General features: G+C 45.2%; 1 long non-coding RNA gene across 1 annotated transcript; it reads left to right on the forward strand.

The window, feature by feature from the left end:
* The first annotated feature begins 10,785 nt into the window (after nucleotides 1-10,785).
* On the forward strand, nucleotides 10,786-14,899 carry LOC147966056 (uncharacterized). The gene is made up of 2 exons (XR_015608719.1): nucleotides 10,786-13,228; nucleotides 14,470-14,899. It is a non-coding gene; the product is annotated as an uncharacterized LOC147966056 (long non-coding RNA).
* The last annotated feature ends 295 nt before the right edge of the window (nucleotides 14,900-15,194 follow it).

A 15,194-nucleotide genomic window follows, 5' to 3' on the forward strand; every position in this document is an offset into this window, starting at 1 on the left:
TCCGTTCTCTCAGAGATTCGTGATTCTAGCTTGTTGCCATCCTCTCATAACTATTTTTGATTGTGAGATATTATTTTCACCCATCTAGAGTAATTCAGAGTATTTTCAATTTGATTCTCCGGAGCCCATCATCTCATAATTATTCATTCCCAGTTTTCAGTTATCGTTCACCTAATCTTACCGGTGCATCGATCAAATATCCTCTAATCAGTTCTTGATCTCTTCGTTCTCATGTATCTAAATCCCCTCAAGCTTCTTCGTTCATTTGCTAATTCTTCGCGATGTTTCTTTATCTTTTCTTCGTTGATTTTCAATTCTTACAGTGGTTCATTCAAGATTTCTCTTCCTGGTTTATCATATCAATTCATTCGTTCTTTCCAATCCTACCGATGGTTCGTGGAAGACCTTTCTAAAGTTGGCGCTATATCTATCTAAATCTTTTCTACGAGAATAAGTAGTATGCCAAACCCGTTGCTTGCCATCAACTTAAATTGGTGAAGGATACGCATACGATAATTCTTATTCTTGCTTCATCCAAATGATGGATTCGTTCCTCCGGAGTTTGTTCACAATGACTAATTCTCGTTGTCAATTGTTCATCTTCTCTTTTTCCCGGAGTTCCAACCTCTTTCAATTATATCACCACGGAGATTCACCTAAATCGTTACAAGGATTCACCTTGTGTTTTCAACTTCTCTTTCCTTTCGTTTGATCATTCTTTTGTTTACCGGAGTTCTTCATGAAGGTTTTGCATGATGGTTCATAAAGGATTTAATTCCTTCTCGAAGTGTTCATCAAGATTCTTTTCAGAGGAGATCAAGCTTTCTTCATCTTGCAATCCGGAGTGCAATTCTTTTTACCTCATCTTTGGAGGTGGTATTATGTCATTCTTGATCATTTCCCTTCGTGCTTCGTGATTCACAAGTTATCAAGAATGAGATATTTTAAATCCATCAACCTCTTCGTTGGAATTATCTTGGGGTTATATTTCATCTAAAGCCTTCCCTAAGGATTGTTGTTATCTATGGTGCTTATAAATGATCCAAGTCCTTCATTTATCCTCCTGGTGATATAAGCTTCTCGTATCCTTGTTGATATCAATCCAATCTATCGTTTCCGTCAGTGGCAGAATTTCAACTCAGTTTTGAGATGTTTTCCATAAGCCCACAACAAGCTTACTCTTTTCGTCGTTGTTTTTCCAACTACTCCGTTCGACCCTTCTCCTAAGTATGCCTTTTCAAGCTCTTTTGTGAGAGAAGTTGGCATTTTCTTCTCCATTCTCCTATTTCAATTATCTATCTTCTATTATTTTGTTCTGGAGGCTTTGCGATGTTGTTCTTTTCACCCATCATTTCGTTTTGTCAAAGATCATGTTCTTTTCATGCCTATCCATTTAACCAGAGTGTTGTGCCCTTTTTGCTCAAGTTCTTTTCACCTTATCAAGCCTTGCATCTCTTTTCAACCGGAGTGCTGTCTGAGATCTTTCTTACCCCTTGCTCCATTCATTCAATAGTTCCGGAGGCAGTGTGTTGTCATTTCATCAAGTATCTTCTCATCTTACCAAGTTCTTATTCAATTCCTTTTCTTTTCAACCGGAGTGCTTCCCGAATTTGTTATTCCTTGTTCCTCTTTTCTGACGGAGATTGTCAATTACGTTTATCTCTGTTGTATTCTTTTCTCGAGATGGTTTAAACTTTCAAGGTTCTTTGGTTTCACTCGTTTGTCAAAGAAATAACTTAGTTTTACCTCTTCTCTTTCTCTTCCGTTTTTCCCTCCGGTGCCATCCTAGATCTCGGGACGAGATCCTCTCGTAGTGGTGGAGTGTTGTGACTGTTGGGGAACGTAGTAATTTTAAAATTTTCCTACGCACACGCAAGATCATGGTGATGCATAGCAACGAGAGGGGAGAGTGTTGTCTACGTACCCTCGTAGACCGACAGCGGAAGCGTTATGACAACGCGGTTGATGTAGTCGTAAGTCTTCACAGCCCGACCGATCAAACACCGAAACTACGACACCTCCGAGTTATAGCACACGTTCAGCTCGATGACGATCCCCGGACTCCGATCCAGCAAACTGTAGGGGAAGAGTTCCGTCAGCACGACGGCGTGGTGACGATCTTGATGTTCTACCGTCGCAGGGCTTCGCCTAAGCACCGCTACAATATTATCGAGGATCATGGTGGAGGGGGGCACATCACACGGCTAAGAGAACGATCTCCAAGATCAACTTGTGTGTCTAGAGGTGCCCCCCTGCCCCCGTATATAAAGGAGCAAGGGGGAGGGGCGACCGGCCAGGAGGAGGCGCGCCAGGGAGGAGTCCTACTCCTACCGGGAGTAGGACTCCCTCCTTTTTCCTTGTCCAACTAGGAGAGGGGGAAGGAAGGGAGAGAGGAGAGGAAGGAAAGGGGGGGCGCTGCCCCCTCCTTCTCCAATTCGGACTAGAGGGGGAGGGGGCGCGCGGCCTGCCCTGGCCGCCCCTCCTCTTCTCCACTTTGGGCCCATGAGGCCCATTAACCCTCGGGGGGGGGGGGGTTCCGGTAACCCCCCGGTACTCCGGTTTTATCCGAAACTTCTCCGGAACACTTCTGGTGTCCGAATATAGCCATCCAATATATCGATCTTTATGTCTCGACCATTTCGAGACTCCTCGTCATGTCCGTGATCACATCCGGGACTCCGAACAATCTTTGGTACATCAAAATATATAAACTCATAATGAAACTGTCATCGTAACGTTAAGCGTGCGGACCCTACGGGTTTGAGAACAATGTAGACATGACCGAGACACGTCTCCAGTCAATAACCAATAGCGGAACCTGGATGCTCATATTGGCTCCTACATATTCTACGAAGATCTTTATCAGTCAGACCGCATAACAACATACGTTGTTCCCTTTGTCATCGGTATGTTACTTGTCCGAGATTCGATCGTCGGTATCTCAATACCTAGTTCAATCTCATTACCGGCAAGTCTCTTTACTCATTTCGTAATACATCATCTCGCAACTAACTCATTAGTTGCAATGCTTGCAAGGCTTATGTGATGTGCATTACCGAGAGGGCCCAGAGATACCTCTCCGACAATCGAAGTGACAAATCCTAATCTCGAAATACGCCAACCCAACATGTACCTTTGGAGACACTTGTAGAGCTCCTTTATAATCACCTAGTTACATTGTGACGTTTGGTAGCACACAAAGTGTTCCTCCGGCAAACGGGAGTTGCATAATCTCATAGTCATAGGAACATGTATAAGTCATGAAGAAAGCAATAGCAACATACTAAACGATCGGGTGCTAAGCTAATGGAATGGGTCATGTCAATCACATCATTCTCCTAATGATGTGATCCCGTTAATCAAATGACAACACATGTCTATGGTTAGGAAACATAACCATCTTCGATTAACGAGCTAGTCAAGTAGAGGCATACTAGTGACGTTTAGTTTGTCTATGTATTCACACAAGTATTATGTTTCCGGTTAATACAATTCTAGCATGAATAATAAACATTTATCATGATATAAGGAAATAAAATAATAACTTTATTATTGCCTCTAGGGCATATTTCCTTCAGTCTCCCAATTGCACTAGAGTCAATAATCTAGATTACACAGTAATGATTCTAACACCCATGGAGCTTTGGTGCTGATCATGTTTTGCTCGTGGAAGAGGCTTAGTCAACGGGTCTGCTACATTCAGATCCGTATGTATCTTGCAAATCTCTATGTCTCCCACCTGGACTAGATCCCGGATGAAATTGAAGCGTCTCTTGATGTGCTTGGTTCTCTTGTGAAATCTGGATTCCTTTGCCAAGCCAATTGCACCAGTATTGTCACAAAAGATTTTTCATTGGACCCGATGCACTAGGTATGACACCTAGATCGGATATGAACTCCTTCATCCAGACTCCTTCGTTTGCTGCTTCCGAAGCAGCTATGTACTCTGCTTCACATGTAGATCCCGCCACAACTCTTTGTTTAGAACTGCACCAACTGACAGCTCCACCGTCTAATGTAAACACGTATCCGGTTTGCGATTTAGAATCGTCCGGATCAGTGTCAAAGCTTGCATCAACGTAACCATTTACGATGAGCTCTTTGTCACCTCCATATACGAGAAACATATCCTTAGTCCTTTTCAGGTATTTCAGGATGTTCTTGACCGCTGTCCAGTGATCCACTCCTGGATTACTTTGGTACCTCCCTGCTAGACTTATAGCAAGACACACATCAGGTCTGGTACACAGCATTGCATACATGATAGAGCCTATGGCTGAAGCATAGGGAACATCTTTCATTTTCTCTCTATCTTCTGCAGTGGTCGGGCATTGAGTCTTACTCAATTTCACACCTTGTAACACAGGCAAGAATCCTTTCTTTGCTTGATCCATTTTGAACTTCTTCAAAACTTTGTCAAGGTATGTGCTTTGTGAAAGTCCAATTAAGCGTCTTGATCTATCTCTATAGATCTTAATGCCCAATATGTAAGCAGCTTCACCGAGGTATTTCATTGAAAAACTCTTATTCAAGTATCCCTTTATGCTATCCAGAAATTCTATATCATTTCCGATTAGTAATATGTCATCCACATATAATATCAGAAATGCTACAGAGATCCCACTCACTTTCTTGTAAATACAGGCTTCTCCAAAAGTCTGTACAAACCTAAATGCTTTGATTACACTATCAAAGCGTTTATTCCAACTCCGAGAGGCTTGCACCAGTCCATAAATGGATCGCTGGAGCTTGCACACTTTGTTAGCTCCTTTTGGATCGACGAAACCTTTCGGCTGTATCATATACAACTCTTCTTCCAGAAATCCATTCAGGAATGCATTTTTGACATCCATCTGCCAAATTTCATAATCATAAAATGCGGCAATCGCTAACATGATTCGGACAGACTTAAGCATCGCTACGGGTGAGAAGGTCTCATCGTAGTCAATCCCTTGAACTTGTCGAAAACCTTTTGCGACAAGTCGAGCTTTGTAGACAGTAACATTACCGTCAGCATCAGTCTTCTTCTTGAAGATCCATTTATTCTCAATTGCTTGCCGATCATTGGGCAAGTCAACCAAAGTCCACACTTTGTTCTCATACATGGATCCCATCTCAGATTTCATGGCTTCAAGCCATTTTGCGGAATCTGGGCTCACCATCGCTTCTTCATAGTTTGTAGGTTCATCATGATCTAGTAGCATGACTTCCAGAACAGGATTACCGTACCACTCTGGTGCGGATCTTACTCTGGTTGATCTACGAGGTTCAGTAGAAACTTGTTCTGAAGTTTCATGATCATCGTCATTAGCTTCCTCACTAATTGGTGTAGGTGTCACAGAAACCGTTTTCTGTGATGTACTACTTTCCAATAAGGGAGTAGGTACAGTTACCTCATTGAGTTCTACTTTCCTCCCACTTACTTCTTTCTAGAGAAACTCCTTCTCTAGAAAGTTTCTGAATTTAGCAACAAAAGTCTTGCCTTCGGATCTGTGATAGAAGGTGTATCCAATAGTTTCCTTTGGATATCCTATGAAGACACATTTCTCCGATTTGGGTTCGAGCTTATCAGGTTGAAGCTTTTTCACATAAGCATCGCTGCCCCAAACTTTAAGAAACGACAATTTTGGTTTCTTGCCAAACCATAGTTCATAAGGCGTCATCTCAACAGATTTCGATGGTGCCCTATTTAACGTGAATGCGCCCGTCTCTAAAGCATAACCCCAAAACGATAGCGGTAAATCAGTAAGAGACATCATAGATCGCACCATATCTAGTAAAGTACGATTACGACGTTCGGACACACCATTACGCTGTGGTGTTCCGGGTGGCATGAGTTGCGAAACTATTCCGCATTGTTTCAAATGTACACCAAACTCGTAACTCAAATATTCTCCTCCACGATCAGATCGTAGAAACTTTATTTTTTGTTACGATGATTTTCAACTTCACTCTGAAATTCTTTGAACTTTTCAAATGTTTCAGACTTATGTTTCATTAAGTAGATATACCCATATTTGCTTAAGTCATCTATGAAGGTGAGAAAATAACGATATCCGCCACGAGCCTCAACATTCATGGGACCACATACATCTGTATGTATGATTTCCAACAAATCCGTTGCTCTCTCCATAGTACCAGAGAAAGGTGTTTTGGTCATCTTGCCCATAAGGCACGGTTCGCAAGTACCAAGTGATTCATAATCAAGTGGTTCCAAAAGTCCATCAATATGGAGTTTCTTCATGCGCTTTACACCTATATGACCCAAACGGCAGTGCCACAAATAAGTTGCACTATCATTATCAACTTTGCATCTTTTGGCTTCAACATTATGAATATGTGTGTCACTACTATCGAGATTTAATAAGAATAGACCATTCTTCAAGGGTGCATGACCATAAAAGATATTACTCATATAAATAGAACAACCATTATTCTCTGATTTAAATGAATAACTGTCTCGCATCAAACAAGATCCAGATATAATGTTCATGCTCAACGCTGACACGAAATAACAATTATTTAGGTCTAATACTAATCCCGAAGGTAGATGTAGAGGTAGCGTACCGACCGCGATCACATCGACTTTGGGACCATTTCTCACGCGCATCGTCACCTCATCCTTAGCCAATCTTCGCTTAATCCGTAGTCCCTGTTTCGAGTTGCAAATATTAGCAACAAAACCAGTATCAAATACCCAGGTGCTACTGCGAGCATTAGTAAGGTACACATCAATAACATGTATATCACATATACCTTTGTTCACCTTGCCATCCTTCTTATCCGCCAAATACTTGGGGCAGTTCCGCTTCCAATGACCAGTCTGCTTGCAGTAGAAGCACTCAGTTTCAGGCTTAGGTCCAAATTTGGGTTTCTTCTCCTGAGCAGCAACTTGCTTGCTGTTCTTCTTGAAGTTCCCCTTCTTCTTCCCTTTGCCCTTTTCTTAAAACTAGTGGCCTTGTTGACCATCAACACTTGATGCTCCTTCTTGATTTCTACCTCCGCAGTTTTTAGCATTGCGAAGAGCTCGGGAATTGTCTTATCCATCCCTTGCATATTATAGTTCATCACGAAGCTCTTGTAGCTAGGTAGAAGTGATTGGAGAATTCTGTCAATGACGCAATCATCTGGAAGATTAACTCCCAATTGAATCAAGTGATTATTATACCCAGACATTTTGAGTATATGCTCACTGACAGAACTGTTCTCCTCCATCTTGCAGCTATAGAACTTATTGGAGACTTCATATCTCTCAATCCGGGCATTTGCTTAAAATATTAGCTTCAACTCCTGGAACATCTCATATGCTCCATGACATTCAAAACGTCGTTGAAGTCCCGATTCTAAGCCGTAAAGCATGGCACACTAAACTATCGAGTAGTCATCAGCTTTGCTCTGCCAGACGTTCATAACATCTGGTGTTGCTCCAGCAGCAGGCCTGGCACCCAGCGGTGCTTCTAGGACGTAATTCTTCTGTGCAGCAATGAGGATAATCCTCAAGTTACGGACCCAGTCCGTATAATTGCTACCATCATCTTTCAACTTTGCTTTCTCAAGGAACGCATTAAAATTCAACGGAACAACAACACGGGCCATCTATCTACAATCAAACATAAACAAGCAAGATACTATCAGGTACTAAGTTCATGATAAATTTAAGTTCAATTAATCATATTACTAAAGAACTCCCACTTAGATAGACATCCCTCTAATCCTCTAAGTGATCACGTGATCCAAATCAACTAAACCATGCCCGATCATCACGTGAGATGGAGTAGTTTCATTGGTGAACATCACTATGTTGATCATATCAACTATATGGTTCACGCTCGACCTTTCGGTCTCCGTGTTCCGAGGCCATATCTGTTATATGCTAGGCTCGTCCAGTTAAACCTGAGTATTCTGCGTGTGCAACTGTTTTGCACCCGTTGTATTTGAATGTAGGGACTATCACACCCGATCATCACGTGGTGTCTCAGCACGAAGAACTTTCGCAACGGTGCATACTCAGGGAGAACACTTTTACTATGATAATTTATGAGGGATCATCTTATAATGCTACCGTCAATCAAAGCAAGATAAGATGCATAAAAGATAAACATCACACGCAATCAATATAAGTGATATGATATGGCCATCATCATCTTGTGCTTGTGGTCTCCATCTTCGAAGCACCGTCATGATCACCATCGTCACTGGCGCGACACCTTGATCACCATCGTAGCATCGTTGTCGTCTCGCCAATCTTATGCTTCCACGACTATCGCTACCGCTTAGTGATAAAGTAAAGCATTACAGCGCAATTGCATTGCATACAATAAAGCGACAACCATATGGCTCCTGCCAGTTGCTGATAACTCGGTTACAAAACATGATCATCTCATACAATAAAATTTAGCATCATGTCTTGACCATATCACATCACAACATGCCCTGCAGAAACAAGTTAGACGTCCTCTACTTTGTTGTTGCAAGTTTTACGTGGCTGCTACGGGCTTAAGCAAGAACCAATCTTACCTACGCATCAAAACCACAACGATAGTTTGTCAAGTTGGTGTTGTTTTAACCTTCGCAAGGACCGGGCGTAGCCACACTTGGTTCAACTAAAGTTGGAGAAACTGACACCCGCCAGCCACCTGTGTGCAAAGCACGTCGGTAGAACCAGTCTTGCGTAAGTGTACGCGTAATGTCGGTCCGGGCCGCTTCATCCAACAATACTGCCGAACCAAAGTATGACATGCTGGTAAGCAGTATGACTTATATCGCCCACAACTCACTTGTGTTCTACTCGTGCATATAACATCAGCACATAAAACCTAGGCTCGGATGCCACTGTTGGGGAACGTAGTAATTTCAAAATTTTCCTACGCACACGCAAGATCATGGTGATGCATAGCAACGAGAGGGGGGAGTGTTGTCTACGTACCCTCATAGACCGACAACGGAAGCGTTATGACAACGCGGTTGATGTAGTCGTACGTCTTCACGGCCCGACCGGTCAAGCACCGAAACTACGGCACCTCCAAGTTCTAGCACACGTTCAGCTCGATGACGATCCCCGGACTCCGATCCAGCAAATTGTCGGGGAAGAGTTCCGTCAGCACAACGGCGTGGTGACGATCTTGATGTTCTACCGTCGCAGGGCTTCGCCTAAGCACCGCTACAATATTATCGAGGATTATGGTGGAGGGGGGCACCTCACACGGCTAAGAGAATGATCTCCAAGATCAACTTGTGTGTCTAGAGGTGCCCCCTGCCACCGTATATAAAGGAGCAAGGGGGAGGGGCGGCCGGCCAGGGAGGAGTCCTACTCCTACCGGGAGTAGGACTCCCTCCTTTTTCCTTGTCCAACTAGGAGAGGGGGAAGGAAGGGAGACAGGAGAGGAAGGATAGGGGGGCGCCGCCCCCCTCCTTGTCCAATTCGGACTAGAGGGGGAGGGGGCGCGCGGCCTGCCCTGGCCGCCCCTCCTCTTCTCCACTTTGGGCCCATGAGGCCCATTAACCCCCGGGAGGGTTCCGGTAACCCCCCGGTACTCCGGTTTTATCCGAAACTTCTCCGGAACACTTCCAGTGTCCGAATATAGCCGTCCAATATATCAATCTTTATGTCTTGACCATTTTGAGACTCCTCTTCATGTCCGTGATCACATCCGGGACTTCGAACAATCTTCGGTACATCAAAATATATAAACTCATAATGAAACTGTCATCGTAACATTAAGCGTGCGGACCCTACGGGTCCGAGAACAATGTAGACATGACCGAGACACGTCTCCAGTCAATAACCAATAGCGGAACCTGGATGCTCATATTGGCACCTACATTTTCTACGAAGATCTTTATCGGTCAGACCGCATAACAACATACGTTGTTCCCTTTGTCATCGGTATGTTACTTGCCCGAGATTCGATCGTCGGTATCTCAATACCTAGTTCAATCTTGTTACCGGCAAGTCTCTTTACTTGTTTCGTAATACATCATCTCGCAACTAACTCATTAGTTGCAATGCTTGCAAGGCTTATGTGATGTGCATTACCGAGAGGGCCCAGAGATACCTCTCCGACAATCGGAGTGACAAATCCTAATCTCGAAATACGCCAACCCAACATGTACCTTTGGAGACACTTGTAGAGCTCCTTTATAATCACCCAGTTACGTTGTGACGTTTGGTAGCACACAAAGTGTTCCTCCGGCAAACGGGAGTTGCATAATCTCATAGTCATAGGAACATGTATAAGTCATGAAGAAAGCAATAGCAACATACTAAACGATCGGGTGCTAAGCTAATGGAATGGGTCATGTCAATCACATCATTCTCCTAATGATGTGATCCCGTTAATCAAATGACAACACATGTCTATGGTTAGGAAACATAACCATCTTCGATTAACGAGCTAGTCAAGTAGAGGCATACTAGTGACGTTTAGTTTGTCTATGTATTCACACAAGTATTATGTTTCCGGTTAATACAATTCTAGCATGAATAATAAACATTTATCATGATATAAGGAAATAAAATAATAACTTTATTATTGCCTTTAGGGCATATTTCCTTTAGTGACGCCCCGAGTCCGATGCGCCAGGTGTCTTACAGTTATTTGCCGACGTTGCCATGTCATTTGCTTGCGTGTTGCATCTTGCCATGTCATCATGTGCATTGCATCATCATGTTTTCAAAACTTGCATCCGTCCCGGCCTCCTTGTTTCTTCCGTTGTCCGTTCTGAGTCCAGACACCCTTGCACGTGCCCGTGGCACGTCCGAAATATTATTTTATAAGTGGCCGGAAAATGTTCTCGGAATGGGTTGAAAGTTGGCATGCGGTGTTGTTATAGTGTAGATAGGCCGCCTGCCAAGTTTCATCTTGTTCGGAGTCCGTTTGACGCCCCAACGGATAACTATAGCGGCAATATAGCTGGTCTAGCGTCGGACGTTTTCGGTCTCCGGAAACAGTCGCCGGGCCTTTCTCTCTTCTCTTTTCTCAGCCTGAGGCCTTCTGCACAGACCACTACCTACCGCCAGGCCCAACCTAACCTCTCTCGTCAGCTCGCAGCCTCCTCGCGCGCGCGTCCGAAAAGCTGTCTCGGACCCGACCCGGGCAGTCATCACCGTTGGGTCCGGATCATCCCCAAACATCTACAAAACGTCTCCGTTTTGTTATTTGGGCTTCCTAGTGTATTTTTCTCGACCGCTCGATTTTAATCGGAGGGACGGATTAGCCCCTAAACTCTCCCTGTTTTCCTTATATATACGCCTTAGTCTAAATCGGGACAAAACCCTAAAACCGAGGGCACTTGTCCCATCTTTCCCTTTCGGCCGCCGCCACTCTCTCATCGGGATCCTCCCCGATCCACCCACCTCCTCTCCCTTGAATTCCCCATCTGGCCAATCCCGCAGCCTCCTCCCGATCCACCAGCCAGCCACCACCAAATCCTCCTCCTTGCCTCGATCAAGCCCACAAGAGAGGAGCTCCTCCTCTGCTTTCTCCTCGAGGCCGCAACCTCCTCGTCCCGATCCATGGGCGACTCGCCGGAGTCCAGTCGCCGGTCCAATAGCTCCCCTGCGCCCCTGCCTTTCCCTTCCCTTTCTCTCTCTCCCTCTCATCTCCCTGCTTCCTCTCACAGGGAACCGTGCCTCCAAGGCGTCGTCACCTCGACTGCCTGGACCGCACGCGCGTCAAGTCTGCTCGTCCGCTTCGACCCGCCGCCCCACCAAATCGTTGGAGTCCGCCGTGGCATCTGAACCCCGCTGCCGCATCCTCTCCATCCTGCTCGTCCCGCCGGCCTCCCTGTTGCCGCGAGTGCAGACGCCGGTGAATCTCGCAGGTCGCCGCCTCGCCAAGTCCCTCGCCTCGCCGTCCTGCGCCTGGAGCCGCGCCCCTCCGTCATCTCTTCCTTGAGCCACTGCAGCAGGCGGACCTCCGCATCCGGCCACGCCGCCGGCAAGCCCTGCCTCCTCCACCTCAACTCCGGCCGAATCGGTTCGGTTCCCCGCCGCCCCGCCAAGTACAGGGAGCCGCCTCTGCTTCGATTCGGTAGGGAACAGGACCCCGACGACCTCCACCGCCCGGATCCATGTCACCCATGCCGCCAGCTTCCGCGTCTACTTCTTCTACCCACGCTGGCGCGCCGCCCTTAGCCTAGTCCACCGTCGCCGGCCTCCGCTCGCTCTGCTTCGAGCAGAGACGAACCTCTGCAGCTGCCGCGCCCTGCTTCTCTGCGCTGAGGACGAGTAGCGGTGCCCGTGTTGACTCTCTCCGTTTTGACCGAGCCGGCCCACCTTTTCTTTTCCAGCAAGGCCGGCCTACCTCTCTAGATCTGGGCTTTGGCCCATGGTGAGAAACCCCAGCCCATCTACCCGTTTGCCCCTGCGCACTGTTGGGCCATTCAGTTTCGGCCCGATATCTGTTTTTTTTCTCAGTTCTGCGATTTAGTTATTATTCCAGAGAACGGCAGTTTTGCAGTTTAGACCCCTAAAATCATGCATATTTTAACTCACAAACTAAGCATCACATGTAAAAACTTAATATATGAAAAATGCTTAGAATCTTGTCTAGTTTCATAATATGCAATTTTCATCCATATTTAAAATGTTTAAATGTTGTTTGATTAATTTTTTCTCTATGCCATGTTAAAATGCTTTAATTCATAACTAAATAACCGTAGCTCCAAATTGTATAAACTTTATATGTAGATGGGGTAGAAAAATGCATAGTTTAACATGGTGGTATCTCTTTGCATGTTTAACAACTATAAAATATGGTTTAGGGCAGAACAATACCAAACCCATAATTATGCTCATGAGGATTTTTCCGGACTTGTTGCTTGTTGTTCCGGCCTCATTTAAACTTGTCTAGATAGGTAGTTTCTTTTGCTTCACCCTCTTGCCATGTTTAACAACATTTAATATTGTTGGGTACATAAACGAGATCGAACTAAATAACTTGAATGTAGTGTTCCGTCAATATGCAACTCATTGCATATTGAGCTCCACTTAATTTGTAGGATTGTTTGTGCACTTTTCCATGCCATGTATCATTAAACCGGACATGCATCATACTTGGTTGTGCGTCATGCCATGATTATGTGTTGGTTGTTTACTATGTTGTGTGCTTCTTTCCGGTGTTGCTTCTTCGGATTGGTTCCGATAACGTCGCGTTTGTGAGGACCCCTTCGACTACGTCCGTTTGTCTTCTTCATGGACTCGTTCTTCTTCCTTGCGGGATTTCAGGCAAGATGACCATACCCTCGAAATCACTTCTATCTTTGCTTGCTAGTTGCTCGCTCTTTTGATATGCCTATGCTGCGATACCTACCACTTGCTTATCATGCCTCCCATATTGTTAAGCCAAGCCTCTAACCCACCTTGTCCTAGCAAACCGTTGTTTGGCTATGTTACCGCTTTGCTCAGCCCCTCTTATAACGTTGTTAGTTGCGGGTGAAGATTGGAGTTTGTTCCTTGTTGGAACATGGATATTTGTTGGGATATCACAATATCTCTTATTTAATTAATGCATCTATATACTTGGTAAAGGGTGGAAGGCTCGGCCTTATGCCTGGTGTTTTGTTCCACTATTGCCGCCCTAGTTTCTGTCATATCGGTGTTATGTTCCCGGATTTTGCGTTCCTTACATGGTTGGGTTATAATGGGAACCCCTTGACAGTTCGCTTTGAATAAAACTCCTCCCGCAAGGCCCAACATTGGTTTTACCATTTGCCACCTAGACCTTTTCTTTTCCCTTGGCAGTCGCGCTCCCGAGGGTCATCTTTATTTTAACCCCCGGGCCAGTGCTCCTCTGAGTGTTGGTCCAACCTGTCAGCTGCCGGTGGCCACCAGGGGCAACTCTGGGCTGGTCTACCGGAACCTTGGACAATCCGGTGTGCCCTGAGAACGAGATATGTGCAGCTCCTATCGGGATTTGTCGGCACATTCGGGGTACTTTGCGGGTCTTGTTTTACCATTGTCGAGGATGTCTTGTAACCGGGATGCCGAGCCTGATCGGATTGTCTTGGGAGAAGTAGTATCCTTCGTTGACCGTGAGAGCTTGTGATGGGCTAAGTTGGGACACCCCTGTAGGGATTTGAACTTTCGAAAGCCGTGCCCGCGGTTATGGGCAGATGGGAATTTGTTAATGCCCGGCTGTAGAAAACCTGAAGCTTATCTTAATTAAAACACATCAACTGCGTGTGTAATCGTGATGGTCTCTTCTCAGCGGAGTCTGGGAAGTGAACATGGTGTCGGAGTAATGCTTGACGTAGGTTGTTCTAGGATCACTTCTTGATCATAGTTTATCGACCGTGCTTTTGCCTTCTCTTCTCGCTCTCATTTGCGTATGTTAGCCACCATATATACTAGTCGCTTGCTGCAGCTCCACCTCATACCTTTTACCCTTCCTATAAGCTTAAATAGTCTTGATCGCGAGGGTGTGAGATTGCTGAGTCCCCGTGACTCACAGATACTTCCAAAACCAGTTTGCAGGTGCCGATGTTACCGAGCAGGTGACGCAACCAAGCTCAAGGAGGAGCTCGATGAAGATCTTGTCCTTTGGGTTGTTTCGTTCTAGTCGATTAGTAGTGGAGCCCAGTTGGGGTCGATCGGGGATCTGTGTAGCATTTGGGGTAGTCTTCTTTTATTTTGGTTCCGTAGTCGGACCTTGATTGCATCAGGATGATGTAATGCTTTATTCATGTTTTGTGTGAAGTGGCGATTGTAAGCCAACTATGTATCTTTTTCCCTTATGTATTACATGGGTTGTGTGAAGATTACCTCACTTGCGACATTGCTTACAATGCGGTTATGCCTCTAAGTCGTGCTGCGACACGTGGGAGATATATCCGCATCGTGGGCGTTACAATCTTAGTGGGATTTATAAGGTTGAAAAGGAAAGGCTCCTTACACTTATGCAGTCCCTTGATCTAAAAGCCGAGTCCACGATTCTTTAAGTCACGAAGCTTAATGCAAAACTAGAGGCGGAGATGAGATTGAAAGAGATTCTTCGTGAGGAGGAATTGAAGTGGGCGCTGCGGGTTAAGGTTCGCAAAGTCGTCCAGGGGGACGTGAACACTCAATTCTTTCACATGATTGCTAATGGCAAGCATCGAAAGAAGAGAATCTTTCAGCTTGAACAAGACGAAGGGACAATTCTAGGACAGAAAAACCTAAAACTTTACATAACCGAATACTATAAGCAGTTGTT

The sequence above is a fragment of the Triticum urartu genome, chromosome 6A, assembly GCF_056163025.1.
Source record: "Triticum urartu cultivar PI428250 chromosome 6A, HENAU_Tu73, whole genome shotgun sequence".
In the NCBI taxonomy this organism is placed as follows: domain Eukaryota; kingdom Viridiplantae; phylum Streptophyta; class Magnoliopsida; order Poales; family Poaceae; genus Triticum; species Triticum urartu.